Source organism: Stenella coeruleoalba (genome assembly GCF_951394435.1).
Source record: "Stenella coeruleoalba genome assembly, chromosome: 18".
Classification (NCBI taxonomy): domain Eukaryota; kingdom Metazoa; phylum Chordata; class Mammalia; order Artiodactyla; family Delphinidae; genus Stenella; species Stenella coeruleoalba.
Window position 1 is genome coordinate 21,129,941 of NC_137164.1, and position 7,482 is coordinate 21,137,422.

The 7,482-nt window shown below is 43.4% G+C and overlaps 1 pseudogene across 1 annotated transcript; it reads left to right on the forward strand.

Moving 5' to 3' along the window:
• Window positions 1-6,247: 6,247 nt before the first annotated feature.
• Window positions 6,248-7,007, forward strand: LOC307176640 (eukaryotic translation initiation factor 4E-like; annotated as a pseudogene). Its single transcript has one exon. The product of its transcript is annotated as a eukaryotic translation initiation factor 4E-like (transcript).
• The last annotated feature ends 475 nt before the right edge of the window (window positions 7,008-7,482 follow it).

Genomic DNA, 7,482 nt, shown 5'->3' on the forward strand with positions numbered 1-7,482 from the left:
GGAAGAGCCTTCTCAGGGTGCTGATTCTTTTTGCTCACGTGAACCTCTGCAGTCAGAAGGAAGTAAACTTGCACTCCTTTTTTTAAAAAGTCAGCTTTTTAGTGTGAAAATTTATAAACCGACTGAAGACTTAAACAGTATACTCTGCACTAAATTAAATGCTAACATTTCACAGTATTTGCGCTCTCTCTCACTGTATAGTTTTTTTATTACCCCGAACCATTGGAAAGTTGCAAACAACACTGCTTCACCCCCAAAATACCTCGGCATTAGAACATGCAAGAAATTAAATACCATTTCAGTCAAATCCAATATACTGTCCATATTTAAATTTCCTTTGTTGTCCCTAAAGGTCTCACACACACACATTTTTTTTTCCAGTTCGAGATCTACCCAGGATTCGTTGCATTTGATTTCATGCCTCTCTGTACAAACTCCTTTAGTCTACTACCCTAGTACTAGTACTCTCACTTTAAAAAGAATCGTTTGTTAACGCAAGTTCGTGGGCGGAGGCACAGCGAGGCCAAACAAACTGAAACATCAGAGTTTGGAGCAGAGAAAAGCTTATTGCAAGGAGACAGGCAGCTCACGCCCTAAAAGCAACGAACTCCCCAAAAGGGTTTCAGCAAAGCACTTTTAAAAGCCAGGTGAGGGAGGGGGCGTCGCTGGGAACGTAATTAGTTTGTGCACAGCTCTCTGACTGGCTGACGGTGAGGTAGCAGGGTGGTGTCACAGGGGTCAACAGTATCTGTCCTCAGGCTCCAGGAGGACTGGGGCTAGTTGCTCACAGGGGTTGTCAAGTAATTAACATCTTCCATTTGTTGGAGGGGGGGCGGGAGGGGGTGTTCACTTCTGCAAACAACTCAGGAAGTGTGCATCAAATACTATTATCTAGGTTCTTCAAAGAGGAGCCAGCACAGAGGAGATGGGGGAAGGCCTGTCCCTGGAAGGCCCCCATGGGGTCCTGCTCCGTTACACTTTCATTACTTTGACATATTTGAAAAGTCCAGGCCAATTGTAGACTATATCAGTATGGGTTTATTGAACTGTTTCTTCATGGTTAGATTCAAGTCAAACTTTTTAGTAAGAAAAGTCGGAGGTGATGCTATATACTTCCATCAGCAGGCACAGTATCCTTTTGGCCTATTATCCGTGATGTCAAGCTTGATCACTTGATCAAGGGTGGTCTGGTAGTTCTCTCCACAAAGATCGTCTCTACCTCTGCAACAGATATCTGCAATGCTAGGCTGAAACCAGATGAGTATTTTCACCCAATAGGGGTAGCAAACACATAGCGCAAACGTTATAAAATGGAGATTTTCTAATGCTATCATTCCTTCTCCGTTTATTAGCTGGCATTCCTTTCTAAAGAAGAGGACTCCCGCCCCCCACTTTCTCCTTTTCTTTTTTGTTTCTCCTCCCCTTCACAATTCCCCTCCCCCACCTTCTTCTGAATAACAGTGTGAACTCTGGCATTCTTTTAAAATTCAATTTAATTAAATTACTGTAATCAAATACCATTATTATTTGTTGTGCTCAAATTGCCCTTTTGTGAGCCGTGGAAGCCCCCTACCCGGCTCCTTTTTCCTTACATATATCCTATCAGTTTTTGAACATTACCTTGCTTTCTGACCCAGGACCTCCCAAGCTCTCCTTGCATTTTCTCTGCCTTATGCAGAGAAACCTTAGTTCCTTTTAGTAGGAAATGGTACTTGGAAAACTAAATCTGAGTGTTTGCTACTGGGATGTCATTTCTTCTAGGCCCTTTCAGTGGACCAAGTGTATATGTATTCATATAGATATAAAACAGTAAACAGGGCTTCCCTGGTGGCGCAGTGGTTGAGAGTCCGCCCGCCAATGCAGGGGATGTGGGTTCGTGCCCCGGTCCGGGAAGATCCCACATGCCGCGGAGCGGCTGGGCCCGTGAGCCATGGCCGCTGAGCCTGCGCGTCCGGAGCCTGTGCTCCACAACGGGAGAGGCCACAACAGTGAGAGGCCCGCGTACTGCAAAAAAAAAAAAAAAGAAAAAAGAAAACAGTAAACAGTATAGTCTTTACCCAAATATATTTTAAAATCATGAGTTCATACTGATAACCCCAATTAAAAATTCAACACCGCGAGGTTCATTCTAGTCTTCCTCTTTCCATATTTATATCTTTTTTCTACCACAAAGTAACCCTGGTTACTAACAAAAAGATATGAAATATGATGTCAAAAACAGTAAACATGGCAGGGGTAAAAATGCAGGAAAATGCTGGTTCCCATCAGCATCAATAAATTTACTCATTTATTCTATCCTACAATATACACAAAAGAGCTGAGACTTCAGTACTAATACCAGCAGCAAAACTTCTAAGTTCAGGATTTCTTTGCAGTTCTCTTTATCTTTATTAATACGGCCCTTCTCAACGATGTGCAATATATGTGATATATTGTTAGGTTTGTTATTTTTATTTGCATAATTTTAGTTTGCTTTTTTCATCTTTCTTATCTAGTTTGTTTTTGTTTTTGTTTTTGTTTGTGGTACGCGGGCCTCTCACTCTTGTGGCCTCTCCCGTTGTGGAGCACAGGCTCCGGACACGCAGGCTCAGCGGCCATGGCTCACGGGCCCAGCCGCTCCGCGGCATGTGGGATCTTCCCAGACCGGGGCACGAACCCGTGTCCCCTGCATCGGCAGGTGGACTCAACCACTGCCCCACCAGGGAAGCCCCTAGTTTTATTTTTTGAATGTATAAAGCATTCACCTAGTTCAAAATCAAATCTTACAAATGTTTTATTCAGAGGAAGCTCTCCCTTCCTGTTTCCTGCACTCTGTTCCCACTCACTTCCTATCACTAACCATTGTCATTAGTTTCTAGTTTATTCCCCCCCAAAATTAAGAATATTTATTTATTTGTTTGGTATCTATTGCTGTATAATTATGCTTTGCAGCTTAAAACAACAAACATTTATTACCTCACAGTTTCTGTGCATCAGAAATCCAAGAAGAGACTTCCTTGGTGGCACAGTGGTTAAGAATCTGCCTGCCAGTGCAGGGGACACGGGTTTGAGCCCTGGTCTGGGAAGATCCCACATGCCGCGGAGCAACTAAGCCCGTGCGCCACAACTACTGAGCCTGCGCTCTAGAGCCTGTGCTCCGCAACAAGAGAAGCCACCAGAATGAGAAGCCCGTGCACCACGAAGGCTTCGAAGAGTAGCCCCCGCTCTCCACAATTAGAGAAAGCCTGCGCACAGCAACGAAGACCCAATGCAGCCAAAAATAAATAAAATAAATAAGTTAAAAAAAAAAAAAGAATTGTGCACGAACTGATCACACACCCTGTGACACCACCCCCGCCCACCTTGCCTTTAAAAATGCTTTCCCGGGAATTCCCTGGCAGTCCAGCGGTTAGGACTCCGTGCTCTCACTGCCCAGGGCCCAGGTTCAGTCCCTGGTTGGGGAACTAAGATCTCACAAGCAGTGTGGTTTGGCCAATAAATAAATAAATAAACAAAAATGTTTTCCTGAAACCCACTGGGGTGCTCGGGTGTTTTGAGCACTAGCTGCCCTGGACTCCTTGCTTGGCACCTGCAATAAATGTTGCAATTTCCTTCACCACAACCCTGTGTCAGTAGATTGGCTTTACTGCAAGCAGGTGACCCAAGTTTGACTCGGAAACAAAATCAGTGCCCAGTACTACATTCATTATTTTGTAATAACCTATAAGGGAAAAGAACCTGAAAAAGTATGTATATGTATAACTGAATCACTGTGCTGTACACCTGAAACTAACATGACGTTGTAAATAAACTGTGCTCCAATTAAAAAAAAAAAAAAAAAAAGACAGTTCCCAGAGGCCTTTCTCATCCTTCATTACTACAGCATAGTTCTCCCTCATGTGGATAGACCCAGGTTATTTAACAGTTAGCTTCTTGTAGTGTGATAGGCAGAATTCTAAGATGGCCCCTAAGATTCTTGGCCCCTGATGTGCACATACCTTCTCCTAGTTATTCAATCAAACACTAATCTAGGTAAGTCTGTGAAAGGATTTTGCATGTATATTAAAGTCCCAGCAACTTCCCCGGCGGCACAGTGGTTAAGACTCCATGCTCCCAATGCAAGGGACCCGGGTTCGATCCCTACTCAGGGAACTAGATCCCGCATGCATGCCACAACTAAGGAGCCTGCCTGCCACAACTAAGACCCAGTGCAACCAAATAAATAAATTTTAAAAAATAAAAATAAAGTCCCAAGTCAGTTGCCCCTATGGTAGGGAGATTATTTAGTGGGCCTGACCTAGTCATACGAGCCCTTTAAAAGTAGAGAATTTTCTCTAGCTGGTCACAGAAGGAAAGTCAGAGCTTCAAATCACAAGAAGGATTTGACACACCGGCTTGACAATGAGGCTTCACACGGCAAGGAATGAGGGTGCCTCTAGGAGCTGAGAGCGTCCCGAGCTGACACCCCACGAGCATCCTCAGTCCTGCCACCACGAGAAACTGCCTTCTACCAGCAATAAGGATGACTCGGAAGCAGGTTCATCCTGCTGAGTTCTCTAGATGAGAACTAAACCAAGCCGGCACCTTGATTTCAGCCTCGTGATACCCTGAGTGGAGAGCCCAGCCACACCATGCCACACTTCTGATCGACTACTAAATGGGTGTCACTTGAAGCTAAACTTGTGGTTTTATATTATGCAGCAATAGAAAACGAATAAATGTGGCATATAGTTGGTTTGCAATCTTTTGCTATGACAAATAGTGAGATAATGAAGAAACTTTTGCATATATTGTGTTCATTGGAGGAGGTATAGCTTCAGGATAAATTCCCAGAAGTGGGATTGTTGGGTCAAAAAGCAAATGCGGGCTTCCCTGGGGGCGCAGTGGTTGAGAGTCCGCCTGCCGATGCAGGGGACACGGGTTCGTGCCCCGATCCGGGAAGATCCCACATGCCGCGTTGCGGCTGGGCCCGTGAGCCATGGCTGCTGAGCCTGTGCTCTGCAACGGGCGAGGCCACAACAGTGAGAGGCCCGCGTACCGCAAAAAAAAAAAAAAAAAAAAAAGCAAATGCATGTATACAAAACCTGCATTTATTGATGCAAAGCGCTCCTCCAGGAATCTTTATATTCAATGGTTCATTCAAGCCAAAAAATGTGTTATTTCCATTTTATAAATGAGGAAATTGAGGTTTCAGGAGGTAACTGGTCTATGCTAGAGCCAGAGACCAAAGCCCCCTCTCTCTCATTCCCTTTTCCAGTTTCTGTAGCTCAGGCTCCAGGCTGGGCTTAAACAACCCCAATTTCCACTCTCCAACTTGAGCTCTAAGTGAGACCCTGGAGTTTCGTCAACTCACTGTTTTGATGTCAGTACAGTTTAGACCTGTTTGAGGTTTCACATGAATCCTGCCATAAAAACAAACGTACGTGTGCATTGAGATTGCAATGTGCACACTGTTTTTTGTAGTTGTGGCATCTTGTTGACATCGAATATGACTTTGATAATAAATACCAGTTCCTGAAAAAAACAAAACGAACTAACAAACAAAAAACCAAATGTAATCCCCAGGCTGTGGAGAAAGTCATTGGAATGCTTTCCTTTCTAGGGCAGGGAAATAAGAACATGACTTTTTCTACCCCAGCTCTCACCTCACCAAGTCCTTTCCAGACTCATGACTGTGTGACACACCCTTTCCTATAGATTCTTCAGACACCCAAACTCCACTATTTCCCCGTGCCCCACCAGCCTCTGCTAGTAGGCGTATCATCCTTAGTAATACACAGATAATATCCAGTAATTTATATTTAGTATGAAGATCGCTTTCAAGAATAAAGATCCGTCTGTAATACAAACTAAATTTTTAAAAATCTTGGAGTCCCCGGATTGTGCGATCAGATCGATCTAAGATGGCGACTGTGGAACCGGAAACCACCCCTACTCCTAATCCCCCACCTACTGAAGAAGAGAAAACAGAATCTAACCAGGAGGTTGCTAACACAGAACACTATATTAAACATTCTTTACAGAACAGATGGGTACTCTGGTTTTTTTTAAAATGATAAAAGCAGGGCTTCCCTGGTGGCGCAGTGGTTGAGAGTCCGCCTGCCAATGCAGGGGACACGGGTTCGTGCCCCGGTCCGGGAAGATCCCACATGCCGCGGAGCAGCTGGGCCCGTGAGCCGTGGTCGCTGAGTCTGCGCGTCCAGAGCCTGTGCTCCGCAGCGGGAGGGGCCGCGGCGGTGAGACGCCCGTGTACCACAAAAGAAAAAAAAAAAAAAAAAAGAAAAGATAAAAGCAAAACTTGGCAAGCAAACCTTCGGCTGATCTCTAAGTTTGATAACTGTTGAAGGCTTTTGGGCTCTGTACAACCATATCCAGTTGTCTAGTAATTTAATGCCTGGCTGTGACTACTCACTTTTTAAGAATGGTATTGAGCCTATGTGGGAAGATGAGAAAAACAAACGAGGAGGACGATGGCTAATTACATTGAACAAACAGCAGAGACAAGTGACCTCCATCGCTTTTGGCTAGAGACACTACTGTGCCTTATTGGAGAGTCTTTTGATGACTACAGTGATGACGTATGTGGAGCTGTGGTTAATGTTAGAGCTAAAGGTGATAAAATAGCAATATGGACTACTGAATGTGAAAACAGAGAAGCAGTTACACATATAGGGAGGGTATACAAGGAAAGGTTAGGACTTCCTCCAAAGATAGTGATTGTTTACCAGTCCCACGCAGACACAGCTACTAAGAGCGGCTCCACCACTAAAAATAGGTTTGTTGTTTAAGAAGACACCTCCTGAGTATTCTCATAGGAGACTGCGTCAAGCAATCGAGATTTGGGAGCTGAACCAAAGCCTCTTCAAAAGCAGAGTGGACTGCATTTAAATTTGATTTCCATCTAAATGTTGCTAAGATATAAGAGACGTCTCATTCGCCTTTGTCTTGTACTTCTGTGTTCATTTTTTTTTTTTTTTAATTTTGGCTGAGTGTCCGCTATCCCAATCAAAGAATTACAGTACACATCGTCCCCAGAATCCATAAATGTGTTCCTGGCCCACTCTGTAATAGCTTAAAAGAATTAACGATTTACAAACACATTTGACCCATCTACAATATTAAAGAATTTGCATTTCTACACCTTACAAGAGAACGATTCTGTTTATGTTCCATTGTATGCAGAAGCATATTTTGCTGGTTTGAAAGAGTATGATGCATACAGTTTTCTAACAATTTTCTTTGTTTCTTTTTACAGCATTGTCTGTGCTGTACTCTTGCTGATGGCTGCTAGATTTTAATTTATTTGTTTCCCTACTTGATAACATTAGTGATTCTGATTTCAGTTTTTCATTTGTTTTGCTTTTTTTTCCTCATGTAACATTGGTGAAGGATCCAGGAATACGACACAAAGGTGGAATAAACATTAATTTTGTGCATTCTTTGGTAATTTTTTTTTTGTAACTACAAAGCTTTGCTACAAATTTATGCATTTCATTCAAATCA